This window comes from Podarcis tiliguerta (genome assembly GCF_965153285.1).
Source record: "Podarcis tiliguerta genome assembly, chromosome: 12".
NCBI lineage: Eukaryota > Metazoa > Chordata > Lepidosauria > Squamata > Lacertidae > Podarcis > Podarcis tiliguerta.
Window position 1 is genome coordinate 14,035,019 of NC_139545.1, and position 15,118 is coordinate 14,050,136.

Here is a 15,118-nt window from a genome sequence, read left to right on the forward strand (position 1 = left end):
GTTGAATGAATACAACTTAAAAACAAAATTAAAATACAACATTAAAATATTGAAACATTAAAATGCAGCCCATCACAGGAGGAGAAAGAAAAAAGAAAGAGGGGGAGGGAATCAAATTGGCTCCAAGCCAAAGGCCAGGTGGAACAACTCGGTCTTACAGGCCCTGCGGAAAGAAATCAGATCCTGCAGGGCCCTGGTCTCATGAGGCAGAGCGTTCCACCAGGCTGGAGCCAGTGTTGAAAAGGCCCTGGCTCTGGTTGAAGCTAATCTAACTTCCTTAGGGCCTGGGACTACTAGGGTGTTGCTATTTATGGACCTTGAGGTCCTCCGTGGGGCATACCAGGAGAGGTATGCCCTAATGGGTGAGCATTGTGTGTTCCCCCTGTGCTTGTGTTTCCACACATTTCTCTCCAGAACTTTGCTTGAATGTAGCATGACTAAAATAAGAAAGGTTGCTTCTGGTTCGTTCTTAGGTCTATACACTTGTGGGGTTTTATGTTTATTTTGGGCTCCTGCTGAACTCTGGGTCTCTCAATCTCAATCCAATGTATTCCTATGTCTATGATGATGGACCATTGCAGTGCAGGTGTGGCTGGAGGAAATTTGAGGGACCCTTGTGGCTCTAGTCCATTGGATATGATGCCTAAAGACCACTGTTTAAGCTGGCAGACAGCTGAGGTTCAATGCATTCACAATGGGTTCAACCATTTGAAGCTAGTCCCTAAAAACTACCCCTTTGTAGTTGTCCCCTAAAAACCACCGTGTAAGCAATTATGCTGATGTAGAGATGATCCCTGAGAACACCCAATGCATTCAGATGGAACCAGTGCATTGCAATGGCCATTGCCATTGGGTACTTCTGCTTGCAAAATCTGCATAGCACGGGGAAACAGAAGCTTTTCCCACCTGAGGGCCACATTCCCTTCTAGGGGATTTCCTGGGGCCCCACATCCCAGCGGTGGGCAAGGAGCAGAGACATATGTGGGTAGAGCAAATGTAAGTTTTAGCTTTGTACAGTAGGCTGGTTTCTACACACATCCACAGACCCCTCTCTACTCTCCAGAAGCATTATCAAAGCATGGCCAGTGAAGGGGGTTGCCAATGGAGAGTCTCAAGGGCCAGACCGGGAGGAGTTGAGGGCCACATTTGGCCCCTCCGCCTGAAGTTCCCCATCACTTACATAGTATGTGACTAAAGGTGATAGTCTTAATACTTGTAGTATTGTGGCACTGGTTTATTTAAAATTGTTGTGTTAATTTAAATGACTTCTTTATTTATTTTTTAAAAGTCATGTGAGAACACTGGCAAAAATAGAAACCTTTCTCTCCCAAATAATCCTTCTCTCTCTCTCCGCTTTCTGTCTCTCTTTCGGAACAAACCTTTTGTATACTAAAGATATTTTGATGCCACCCACAGGAAGAAGATGGTATTTTTGGTTCCTCTGCCTTTCTTCCTTGGAACAGCTGAACATCCTATTGGTGGGGAGGAAAACCTGATCTCTTCAGCAGTGCTGGATGGAGACGTAGCAGTTAAATCGAGCAAAGAGTCGAACTGGTGAGAAGCATATCAGAGTGATATATAAATAACCACAGGGTGAAATTCAAGGCTGTTTCTTCTATACATAATAATGTCTAGGCTCTGTGGCTCTGCCACCCCCACCCCCAGGCTGGTTTATGAGACAAGCAAAGACAGGAAACATGCTTTAAAAATATTCCTCTTGGAGCAGTTAAATGATGATCCTGTACTTAACATGAAGCACATTGTGTTTGTCTATAATTTCCCCCCAGTATTTTTCTGGAACAATATGCACTAGATTAGTGGTTGGTAGAAGATAGATTTGTATTCTCTATAGTCAATTTCTGGGGTGAGAGATCAGCAACAGTAATGATAGCAAAACAACTTTTCCTGTTTAAATTGGGCAGCTTAAATGAAGGAAGTTAACCAGGGACGGACTTTTATATGAAAGCACTGTGAGTTCTGATCTTACACAGAAAACAAATCTCTAGGCTCAGAATGTGCTCAGAGGTGCCCTGCTCTTTAATATGAACTGTATAACTTTTGTACCTGGCACTCATTGGTAGTTCTTGGGGTTCTTGTGTAAAGACAAACAGTTTGGTCCCCCAAGCCAGAATTCAGCCCACACTCCCACCGGAGCCCCCGCCTGATGCAAGGGCATGGTGAATGTGACTAAGCAACTTCTTAGAAATACAAGATTATACCGTTTGAAAAAGGGCAAAAAAACAAAGTATATAGGCATGGAAGAAGTGGAGGAAGCAACACCTAACATGCATTGGTGATATACATGTTTGATTGAATAACCTACTCAGTTTGCAGCATGCTTAAACCTTAACCTGATATTTGCCCTTATACCTCTGGAGCTGCTTTTTGTTCTTTGTCAAGCTGTGGTATGGTGGAAGGCGGGGGGGGGGGATGCATGCAAATAAGGGACAGGAAGGGTGTGGGAACCAGAAACTCCTTTTACTTGACTTAAGTCAGTTCCATTGGCTCAGTACTCAGTTGCTCTCCAGGGTCCTGGACTTTTCAAAGGATTGACCATGGGCTCTAACCTATGCGAAGTTCAGCGGCCGAGATGTGCATTCCTCTTTTAAATAAAAGGGTAATTGTGGTGCACAGATGCTTGCAAAACCATGAGAGACAGAAGTGTATTTTTTAAAAAAACAACAACTGGAAGAGCCAATCCTCCCAATACATTTGATATCCATTCAAGCTGTTTCCTGGTGAACAACTGTAACCAGGAAGTTCTGGGCAGGTAGTTCTGTGAATGTGGTGGCTGTGTAAATACAGTATGCTGGCATGTGATAATGATAATCATACAGTTGGAAGGGACCCGAGGATCATCTAGTCCAACCCCCTGCAATGCAGGAATCTTTTTGCCCAACATGGGATTCGAACCCACAACCCTGAGATTCAGAGTCTCCTGCTCTACCTACTGAGCCATCTTTGGTCCTCACTACATACCCCAAATCACCCCATTCACAGGTTGCATTTGCTACACCCAGGAAGGCTGGGACTGCTTGAAGGGATAGCTCAGTTGGAAGAGCAAGAGATTCTTAATCTCACAGTTGTGGGTTTGAGCCCCACATTGGGCAAAAGATTCCTGCACTGCAGGGGGTTGGACTAGATGACCCTTGGGGTCCCTTCCAACTCTACAATTTTAGGATTTTATGACACATATTATGTCAGTGACATTCAGAAACTCAATTCTATGCTCTAATCACAACAAGGAATTATGGAAGATGAACAACCTAGGCTTATATATACAGACCAAACATTGGCTAAATGTGTTTGAGCTGCAATGATAGGATCCTAATTCCACTGAACTGGGAATAATTCCAATAGAATTCAAAAGGATTTGCTTCTGAGTAGACATGGCTAAGATTGCGCTGCAAATTAAGAAAATCTGTTCTTTCTTTTGCATTCCTAAGTCATCATATTCCATATTCCTCTGATAGGACTAACCTAGGGCACTATGATGAAATTGATGTCCCTAGTATTATTAACCTCTGACATCTTGTATACAAACCCAAGATGTGAAAATGAACTTTGCTGCTGAAGATCAGAAATGGTTAAAACTGTAAGCTGTTTCGCCGTAGGTGTTCTAAATAAGGAACTAGGAAGACAACACCGCCTTGTACATTGACAGTAATGGGTACAGGAAGGAGGTAAGGGGAAAATACACAGGAAACCGATGATTAGGAAGAGATGTTACAGGTAGATGTAAATCTCACTCAGAATTACAGCAGGGGATTATGTTTATTTTTTGCAGATGCTCATTGGGTCTTGTACATCTTTGAGGTTGCGTGAGGGTTTTAGTCTACTTTCAATAATCATGCCACATGCTCAATGAAAAAGCATTATTTCCATATGCGCTGCCTATCTGCACTAAGACGAATCTTTAATGTGTTTCCAGCAATAAGATAAAGTGAGATAAAATCCTGGCAGTTGTTAATACATCCTCATTAGAGAGCGAGGGCTTGCTGGCAGGGAAGGCTGGCTCTCTATTACATGTTGTTGCTGGATGTCCACACCCCCCTTTTTACTGTGGAAGCCTTCTGGTGACCAATCATCCTGTGAGCTACAGCAACCACAGGTTATTTCCTGCACTTCATGCATCTCAAAGTCCATGCTCTGCACCTGCGTGACAAGGATTTGCCAGTTTGCCAACCGCTTGAATTCACCGGGGGGGGGGGTAATATTCACCATGGCTTCATGCCCTCTTCCCATGAGGAACTGGCTTCCCAAGTAATATATTATTTGTGGATGTGCATCAAAGACAGGGCCAGGTCGTATTTCTGGGCTCAGTAAACCTTTATTACACACAGTGGCGTAGCGTGGGGGGTGCAGGGGGGGGGGCCCGGCCGCACCAGGCACAACATCGGGGGGGGGGGGGCGCGCTCGCACTCGCAGCTCTCTGCCCCTACCTGGCTCACTCACTCTCTCTCACTGCAGTGCTGGCTGTGCGAATCCGATCCGAGCCGCCGGGTCGCCGCCCACTGTGGAGGGGAGGGTGCCAGGCGTGCGGTGCGGAGCGGAGCGGTGTGGAGAGAGAGCGAGGGACTATCTGGGGGAGGGGCAGTGCAGCGGGGGGGGGCGCAAATTACTTGCCTTGCCCCGGGTGCTGACAACCCACGCTACGCCACTGGTTACACAGATCCAGGGAGAGTGGCGGTTTGCCTAGGCAGACCCAGGCAGGGCGAGGGTCCACCACAAGGTAGGGTGAGGCTGCACCATTAAGGGATATCAAACCATTTATTCATTGCAAATGGATGTACAAATGCACCAACATTTGTATATTACCTTTCTGCCATCCTCGTATGTGAGGTGGCACATGTGAGGTCCCATCCACAGCTCAGTGGGAAAGTATTTGCATTTCATGCAGAAGGTTCTGGGTTCAAATCTCCAGCATCTCCCTGGCAGGCCTGGGAACGTCTCCTGTTGGAAACCCTAAAGAGATTGCAACGTAGTGCAGGCAATACTGTGCTAGATGGATCAATGTTTGGACAGGGTATAAGGCAGTTCCCTATGTTCCTAACACTGTTATGTACAAACTTGCGACACATGGGGGAAAATAAACATATAAACATAGACTTGCCATGGGCAAATTTAACGATATTTGGCCAGAGACCAAAAGGGGTGACCATTTCTTTGGACATGAGGCCACACAACACACACACACACACCTCTATCTTGACAGGCAAAAGACATGAGGGCATCCCAGCTGAGCAGAAGTGCTTGAGACTAGTGAGGGATATGGCCTGTTGAGAGTCCCAGGGGAAGGATGGAGAGGACAGGAGAGTCAGATTCAGCTGCCAGGCCTGGGGCTCCTCACACCCGCCTCATGTGGGATGTCAGCATCCAAAATGCATGTGCAAAGGGTTAATGGCAAGAACTGTGCGGCAGTTGTGGCAATTGGTTCAGTTATGGCAGTTAGTTAACAGTCTTAACAATTACAGCAGCAGGCATGTTGTGTTGTGGTGCTGTCTGCCTCAGAGTTGGCCAAGATGCTGCAATAGTTTGATCTATGTCAGATGTATTAGCAATTTAAGAAACATCCACTGCCATTGTATATTTAATCTGCAACTGCAAGCACACTGAGCAAAAGTTATCCATTATTTAAACTTTAAAAGAGTGTCTTGCGAAGGAGGGGGGCGGGGAAGAACTAATTAAAGGGTCAAATGACCCAAGGCTGACTTCTGCCTACTCTGCTAATAGGAACTAGAGTTTAATTCCAACACCTCAAACCATGCTTTGGAATGCCATAGCATGGCACGATATCCTTCACAGCACATTAACATGCAGTAATGTTCTGAGGAGGGCACCCCTGGGGCTGGTCACCTCATGGGATAGAAAAGTTTTATGGTAGGCCCTGCTCATAGGTTTAAGACTATTCCTTGACTCCAGGAGCTCCCACATTGTGGCATGTTGCCTCACGGCTCCTAACACTGATTCAAATGTTTGGCAAAGGTGCAGAGGATTTCAGATTTCTTCCAGGACTAGGACTGAAGCCCCTCCATAGGCAGCCTTTTTTTCTGTTGGGGGGGGCATAATCCTTTGGAGGTGCTTTGCCAGAGGCCTCACAAAGGCAATGGGGCGAGCCCCTTTTTCTCTATTCTGTCACTCCCTCCCTCTTACACACACATCTCTCTCTCTCTCTCTCTCTCTCTCTCTGTCACCTCTATTTCCCTGCCACCTTTCCCCTCCCCTTTCCCCTTCCTTGCCACCCCCATGAAATCTGGCCGAGGGCCACACAAAATGAGACAGAGGGCCACGGTTGCCCACCCCCTCAGGGCTATAACCAGCCCCGAGCTAGAGGAGGGGTGAAAATAAAAGCGTCCTCATAAAAACTCTCAGTCCCATAAAACGCCAGGAGGTTTTTGGACAAACAGTACCTTTTGCACATCTCAGTTGGTTCAGAGCTGGCACTGATAACACCAAGGTTGCAGGTTCGATCCCCGTTTGGGACAGCTGCCTATTGCAGGGGGTTGGGCTAGACTAAAGGATCCTCAGGGATCCAACTCTACGATTCTACCTGATCCTTCATTTGGGAAACCAGAACACACATCTTCTCGTTCTCTTTAGCTCCACTTAGCTTCGCGCTGAGCCTCTTAGCAATTGACACACTTGAAAGAACTTTAACTGAGCAGGCAGTATATTCTTAAGGCAAACGGCCCCCGGGGAGTCTTCGGCTTGCAAAAAAGAAAAGAAAATGTGCGGGGCGGGGGGGTGGGGAGAGAGAAATAACACACCGGAGAGCTTAATATAAATATTATATATTATATTATATAGGGGAGGCGCTGTGCCTACCCTATGCCTCCAGGGGGCGCGCGCGGGGGGTTTCTCCGCCTCCTTTTCAGCCCAGGCGCCCGCGCGCGCTCCAGAAGGCGGGCGTCTCTCGCTGCGCGGAGCTGCCTCTCCGCCCGCGCCCAGCCCAGCCCAGCCTCTCTCTCTCTCTCTCCCTTCTCCTCCTCCTCAGTCAGAGGCGAGCGGAGCCCGAGAGCGCGGAGGGATGGAGCCCGGCTTCCTGGAGGGATGAAACTCCCGAGCGCCCCACCGGCTCCCTGAGCGCCCCGCTAGCTGCAAGCGAGGATTTGCTAAGAGCGCGGCAGGAGCCCCTCCGTCCTGCGAGGGAGCGAGAAAGAGCCGGTTCGCGGAGCGCTCCATTCCTTCCAGATCCCTTGCTCAGGTAAGGCGGCTTCCCCTCGGCTGCTCCGCTTTGCATCCCACCTTCCAAAAAGGCATGCTGGCTAACTTTTTCTCTCCATCTCCAGCCGTTTCTGGGGTGTGTTTCTTTCTTTCTCTCCCTCCCAGACCCGCGTTCCCACGTTACGCGGCGCTTCTCGCCGTGCGGAAGGACCCTCAGTCACTGGGTTCTCCCGGGGGAAAGTTGGGGACCCCGGACTCTTGGGCAAAGAGCTGTGATTTCGAGGCCATGGGAAACAAGACGGTCCCTTTTTTTCATAGAGTTGTCCAGTGGGGAGGGACCCTAGGGGTCATCTAGCCCAACCCCCTGAAATGCAGGAATAGGCAGCTGTCCCATGCGGGGATCGAACCTGCAACCTTGGTGTTAGCAGCAACATGCTCTGGCCAGCTGAGTTATTGGAAGCTGGTTGTGCTCTGTTCGGGTTATTGGGGGGAAATAGGGCACTGATTGGGCTCCATTCGTCGGGATCCCTTTTATGTCTTTGCAAAGGGACCCCAACCCAAGTTGGCGAGAGCATGAGTCTCTCTCCCCCCAGCGCTGCCCTCACTGCATGGGCTCCCACAGCTACTGCAGACTCTTTGCCTTGCACTTATTCCCCATCTGGGTGAAGTTGAGAGAGGAAGCAGCCTTGTTGTCGGTGGCAGTTACTGGTATAAGTGTATGTATATATATATATCTCAGTTATTAAGTGTAAAGAATATCTTGAAAAACAATATTCTCTATAAAAAGAAAACCCCTCGATGGGCATTTTGTTTCAAAACGTTAGATAATCATCTCCTGTACTGGTTTCTCTGCTTCAAAATCCTTGCACAGCTCCGTTCTCTCTCCCGGTTACTTTGGGTATCTGTGGCAGCCCCCTAAGTTGTGGCGCTCCTTCCCCACAGAGGTGCACAGCTTCTGGTGAATGCTGAAAATGCACTTCTTAACCCTGACTTTTGACACTTGAGGTGTAGAGTTTTAAAACCCACCTTATTTCTGCAATTGTAAATTCTTCTAAGCTGTTTTTTTAAAAATTGCGTTTTAATGTTGTAACCCATCCTGGGACCTTAGGGTGAAGGGTGGATCAGTCTTCATCATCATCATACCCAGTTCACCAACAACTTCTCTTTTTTGGCTCAAAGTACCCACCGATGGACGTCATATCCCTGTTGAGTTTCAGAATCTGACACCTGGCATTAAAGCTTTCCTCACTCCCTTCAGCTGTCCTGTGCTCAGCAGTGATTTCTGATCATCTGGTGATGCTTCATACCTGAGCTGCAGTCCTGTGCTCCTTAAGCCTCAGCTTGGCAGGGCTGCTTTCTGAGTAGGCATGCCTAAGACTGCGCTTTCATTTTCTCATGAGAAAGCCCAGGCTGAAGCCACCGTTTACAAAAAGAATATACAGCATAACGTGTCAATAAGTATTTCTCCAGACCTAATATAACCCCAAGTGTTTACTGGCATGGCTTCTATTTGAATGCCTTGTTCTCTGGGCAGTGCAGGGCAGTTTTTTGAGAGGCAAATGGGAGTTTGGTGCACAGGAGCAGTAACGGGAACTTGGGGTGAGATCTGGGTTCAAATCTGTTGCTGCGTTCACTTCTTCCACCTTAAGTTTTACCAGTGGGTTACCAGTGTTAATAAACAATAATATTGGGGCTGGTTCACAGATTATCTACCTAAAATACTTGCTGCGTTTGCATAATAACCACAGGACAACCCAAAAGAAGCAACGAGTGTGTGTGCGTGAAAAAAAGATATATGCAGTTGTTAGTGGTTTGGGGAAAACGTAAGGAAGGAGCATTTTGTCACAAATAGTATCAGGAACAATGGCAGTAAGGGGAAGCATCATTAGAAAGTAAGAAGGAATAGGTTTTGGGAGACCTCTTTGGGAAAATACTGTGTTTTGAAAGGCGGCTAACAAATCCACTAAATAAAAAGAGGACTGTAAAATTGCTCACATTTCTAAGGCACATTTACCCTCAGAGATCATTGCAACCTTGTCTTTAGTAGTCGCATTTTTGTTGCTTTCAAATTGGCTTCTTTTTTGAAAACCTGGATTGGCTAGGATGTACATTTGGGTCCCCTCCCCCTCTCAACTTCTCTCCTGAATTTGTCTGTGATTGGGGCACCTTGATCCTAGGCATCTTTACTCAGAGATAAGTCCCACTGTGATCAATGGGGCTTCCTTTCAAGTAAGTAGGCATAGGATTATAACCTGAATGAAAATGCCGTAAAAGGTTCCCTCTCCTTTCCTGAAGAGGGGGAAAGGATTCCAAAGCGAATTTCAGGGTTTCACCCTTCAGCCCAATGTTTGGGGAGGGATATGGAGAATTTGAGCCCAGCTTTGCAATGGTAGAGGTACATTGGTGGCTTCTGTTCGCCTGCAGAGAAGGAGATGGCCAGTTGTCCCACCCCAGAAAAAGACCTTTGGGCTTGAGTTGGTGTCAACAAGAAAGGATGCCCATAAACAACTGTTCATAATTTTATTAAGATTCAATGTTCAGATTTCTTTTATTTCGGCTTTCTATTTTTTTTTTAAGTGGGGTGGAGCGTTGTATTTTCGAACTGAATTTGTTGCATTTTTGAAAGCTGCAAGAGCTGTTTACCAAAATCAACAAAAGATACTGCCCTATAAACAGGGGAAGGGCTTATTCAGAATACTCCTAGGGTTTTTGTTTTGTTTTTGGTGCCTTGGAGAGTTGCTGTGTCAAACTTAGGTGGGCCAGTGGTTGGTCTTGGTATACTGGCAAAAGACAGAGCTGTGCTTTCTTGAACATAAGTGCAATGCAGGGTAAATGGTGTTCCTTGCGTCCAGTGCTGACACCACCTATCTACGCATTTCTCCCAAGTAACTTGAACTTTCAGACTGCATAAGGAAACTCTGCGTCAAATATATATTAAATATGCCACATTAAAGGCACCACCCACTTGATGTACAGTCAGAATGGTCAGAAGCAAAGCTTTGGGGTAGTGTAGATTAGGGCTTCCTGAACTTGGGGTCTCCAGCTGTTTTTGGACTACAGTTCCCACCATCCTTGACCACTGGTCCTGCTAGCTAGGGATGATGGGACTTGTAGTCCAAAAACAGCTGGAGACCCAACTTCGGGAAACCCTGGTGTAGATGCTTTGCTTGAGGATCTGGAGAGCGGACCAGGAATTTGCCTAATGCAAAAAGCTTGCAGGGACTTGAAAGAACAGCCGTTTTATGGGATGTAGCATTCTTTGGAACTTAATGCCAGGGGATGTGGTAGCAACTGTCAAGAGTTGAAACCGGTTTCAGAAACAAGGATGTTGTCCAGTTTGATATGTTTTTAGTCGTTTATGTGCCACCCATTAATGGGCGATTTATTTATTTAATCAGTAAAATATGCTTGCAATCAAACAGAAACCATCAATATGAAAAGCTAGAATTTCAGTAGAGCCCCCTAGCCCAGCAGAAAACCAGCACAAGGAAGCATAAGATAAATTAGAAACAACACCAAAAGCTATCAAACATGGGAAATAAAAAATGTTGAAAGAAGTGAAGCGTACGGAGCCTCAATTATTAAAAAGCCTGTGTGTGTTTACTTAGGCATACACGACTATATGCATGTAAAAGGCTGGTTAATGTGGGTGTGTAAGAAAAATGGTTCCATGCATTTTTGGCAGGCAGTGTGTGGTTCAGATTCCTCAACCTACACTCACTATCCTTGCAGCTGGATTTATTCTTAGTAGGTCTGCATAGGATTGTATTGTAAACCAGGTCACTTCACTGAAGCATTCCTTGTTAGCATGCCAGAGTTCTGTGGGTGCCCTGCTAGCATGCAAACACTGCATGCGTACTGGCATCTGAGAATCCTGGTTTAAAAGAGATGCTGTGTGTATTGGAGATGGTTCGCAGGTGTGATTTCCTTACGTGTTTGATGTTCTATTTGAATTGGACCAAAATCCCGGGGGGCGGAGGGGGCTTTGATAGGATTGCAACTTCAAGCACAGCTGTGAAAAATAGGAATATTTCCCCAATCCCCAAAAACATTTATTTAGCATATGCCCTATTCATTTTAATGAATTTTGCATCTGAATAAGAAGCTTAGAGTTGCAGCTCAAGGTTGCCATTCTAAGGCTGAAGTTCTTCAGACACTTGCTAGAGTCAAATGGATTTTGCATTGGAGTAATAAGTTTGGGAAGGGACGTGGGTGGCACTGTGGGTTAAACGACAGAGCCTAGGACTTGCTGATCAGAAGGTCGGCGGTTCGAATCCCCGCGACGGGGTGAGCTCCCATTGCTCAGTCCCTGCTCCTGCCAACCTAGCAGTTCGAAAGCTCATCAAAGTGCAAGTAGATAAATAGGTACCGCTCCGGCAGGAAGGTAAACGGCGTTTCCGTCCGCTGCTCTGGTTCGCCAGAAGCGGCTTAGTGATGCTGGCCACATGACCCGGAAGCTGTATGCCGGCTCCCTTGGCCAATAAAGCGAGATGAGCGCCGCAACCCCAGAGTCGTCCACGACTGGACCTAATGGTCAGGGGTCCCTTTACATTTACCTTAATAAGTTTGGCCTTGCCGCTTGGGGTTCTAATATTGCAATTCCAATGACACTTACTGAACGTGAAACACTGCAGTATGTGTGTGCTCAGGGCTGAGCCCCTCTAAGTTCCATTAAACTTACCCCATGGGCATTGCTAGGCACCGAAAAAGACTCGGGGAACAGAGTTAATACACAAATTTGTCTCTAGGAATATTCAGATGGCAGGTGACTGGTAGCAATCTTTGGCATCATGCTCAGCCACCTTGTAAGCAAAGTTTTTTGTTTTAGAAAAGTTTAACAAGTAGGGTAAGAGAAGAAGGGAAAGGAGACCCAGGGTTCAGACCTGAGGTTTGGGCCCGCTCAACCACCCCAACAACTCCACTGAACTTACTCCCAGGGTAGGATGTGTGCGTAGGATTGTGGTGCAACTCTGTTGAACGAAATAGGCTTTACTTCCACATAAGCCTGTGGCTTTCACTCTTTTGTCAGAGCTAGTTCCACTGAAATATGTGGAAGGCGATCCTATGCAGGCTCCTGTTGAAGTAAATCTTATTGCATGCATTGGTGCAGTTTTGCAATCCTATATGCACTTATCCGGGAGTAAACCCTGTGAACTTATTTCCAACCAGTGTGCCAATAGTGGCATATAAAGAAGTCAGGCGCAAGTCTCTCTCTTGAGAAAGTATTTCCAAACATGGATAGTATCCACAGGGTGTGCCTTTAGTTTTCTTGTGGTTTTCTCAGTTGGGGATTGCCAATGTGCCAATGTGTAGCCTCCATGTTTTGTGGGCTACAACTTTCATCATCCCCGAACCATTAGCTGTGCTGGTAGATCTGATGGGAGAGAAACATCTGGAAGACCACAGCTTGGTCACACCTATTGTAATTCATCAGGAACTGACTGTGTCAGAGATGGGGTAGATCAGTTTTTGGATGGAGGCAATAAAGTTGTTATCCTCTGATTCAGTCACATCCTTTTGTTGCTCTTTTGGTCCCATAGATCCTTGTTGGGTAAGGTGCTACCTCGTATTGGATCAGCCCCTGTTGATGCAGGATGATGCTTTCCAACTCTTCACTAGTTATGACCCTTTACCTTTACCTTTTACTCCTGCATTCAGCCTCAGGAAGGAAGGAAGGAAGTTTCCCATTACATGCAGTCCAAGAACTGCAATTATAAAAACTTCTGAACATCCAGGATTTGGAAGCCATTAACAATAGTTCCTGGTTAAAGAACCAAAAGCTCATCTAGTAAACAGGGCTGTAACTCAGTGATAGAGCATCTGCATTTGGTCCCAGGCATCTCTAAGTCGGACTCGGGAAGACTCCTTGTCTGGAACCCTGGAGTGCTGCTGTACTTCAGTGTAGACTATACCGAGCTAGATGAACCAACAGTCTGATTTTGTACAAGCATCTTCCTGCTTCAGCATCCTGATCTCACAGTGACTAACCGCATGGCTTTGGGAAGCCTGCAAGTTTGCACCTACTGGGAACTATAGTTAACTGTGACTTCCTGAGTTGTTTTTCTGCTTATACAAAGGGAAGAACAAAGCCGTTTGCACAAAGCTTCCATGTACCCTGGCTTACTAAGCCAGAATTTGACCAACAATATCCATTAGCCATCTACAGTTATGTTAAATAAATGTCACTGTTTGTAACTGACAGCTGGCCCTTCCATAGCTGTCAACTTTTCCCTTTTCTTGCAAGGAATCCTATTCGGAATAAGGGAAATTCCCTTTAAAAAAGGGAAACATTGACAGCTATGGGCCCTTCATCTCCTTTTCAGGTATATTAGGTAAAGGTAAAGGTACCCCTGCCCGTACAGGCCAGTCTTGCCAGACTCTAGGGTTGTGCGCTCATCTCGCTCTATAGGCCGGGAGCCAGCGCTGTCCGCAGACACTTCCGGGTCACGTGGCCAGCATGACAAACTGCATCTGGCAAGCCAGCGCAGCACACGGAACGCCGTTTACCTTCCCGCTGGTAAGCGGTCCCTATTTATCTACTTGCAACCGGAGGTGCTTTCGAACTGCTAGGTTGGCAGGCGCTGGGACCTAACGACGGGAGCACACCCCGCCGTGGGGATTCGAACCGCCGACCATGCGATCGGCAAGCTCTAGGCGCTGAGGTTTTACCCATAGTGCCACCCGTGTCCCTTTCAGGTATATTGGTGCAATCCAATTACATGACTTGCTTGATTCTTCTCTTGTCTCTGTTCCTTATCTTGTTTCCACCTTCCTTTAATTTTTCTCTCTGGCAACTTCTTCCAGTGTCGTCACTTACGACACGGTAAAGTGAGCTATTGGCAGCATCTAGTTCCAGAAACAGAGTTTCCTTTTAAACAGTCAATTTTCTGTTGATTAAAATTAGCTTTGCATTCCAGTTTTTCTGCATATGTGATCCTTCATGATTAGTTCCACATTTGCTTTGGGGCTGTGTAAACATAAACATACAGCTAGACAATGTGGTGATTTTGTTAATTTTTCTCCAAGAAATGTTTAAACTCCCTGATTAATTTTAGGCATGGTAGATAAAACAAAATACGAGTTCACGATGCTCTTTTTAAAGCATGTCTTGTGATTTTGCACAGCTTTGATGAGACTGCCTCAAAATAATTCATATCCATTATTTTCCATTGATGAACTGGGGCTAGTCTGGGCACTTGGTTAATCTTTATAAGGCAGATTTGATATTAAAACCAGCTGGGAGCACTGCCTATATATGGATCCTAAGATTGCAATTTGTCATTTGCTATGTACCTGGCTTTAAACCTGATTAAATAACTTTGTGTGAGAGCATCTCTTTTTGAGATGCCCCACTGAACTGTTGCAGAAAAGTTTAAGTCATTGTAGGGGGTTACGTTTTTAAAGTCTAGAGCCTACCAACTGGTTGCATGAATGTAGCAGAACCTTTGCCATCTCATAGAAGTAATACATCTGCTTGCTTAGGAAAGGGTCAGTGTAGACAATACCATGCTTGATAGATGATCTGTCTACCTTGGTATAAGATTGTTTCTTACGTTTCTATGACTTGGATTCTCAGATAAATTAATTTTTCATTCATGGAAGGAAAGTTTTCTGTTTCCTCCTCCCCTGTTGCCTATCCCACATAGCTCAGGAGGGCCCCTTAATTATACAGAGATGTTTTCCAGGGGGTTGTAGCGGAGAGGACAGGAAAGTTTCCTTCTGAAAACTTCTTTAAGGGCTCATCCAGACTTCCTTTTGCACCATACTTCCTTTTTGCACCACGTTTTCCTGGGGAAACCAGCATTTTACTGCTGAATCAAAGCAAATGGCAGTCTTCAGAAAACTCTGTTGCGGGTTTCCCAAGGGAAAACACTGTGGAAAACAACAACAAACCACCCCAAATGCCCAGTCACAGAGCTTTAAAGCTCAGACCTGTGCCTAGAAATGTGGTGCC

The 15,118-nt window shown here is 46.2% G+C and overlaps 1 protein-coding gene across 4 annotated transcripts in view; it reads left to right on the forward strand.

The window, feature by feature from the left end:
* Positions 1 to 1,416: 1,416 nt before the first annotated feature.
* Positions 1,417 to 15,118, forward strand: part of CPNE4 (copine 4) — a 199,372-nt gene continuing 185,670 nt past the window's right edge. The window contains exons 1-2 of one of the 4 annotated variants that reach the window (XM_083404982.1): positions 1,419 to 1,554; positions 6,995 to 7,204. The gene's annotated coding sequence lies outside the window, so the exon portion shown is untranslated. Of the gene's footprint in view, positions 1,594 to 6,869; positions 7,205 to 15,118 lie in introns of those variants that run through there. The other 3 variants (XM_083404983.1, XM_083404984.1, XM_083404985.1) reach the window with 3 other exon arrangements.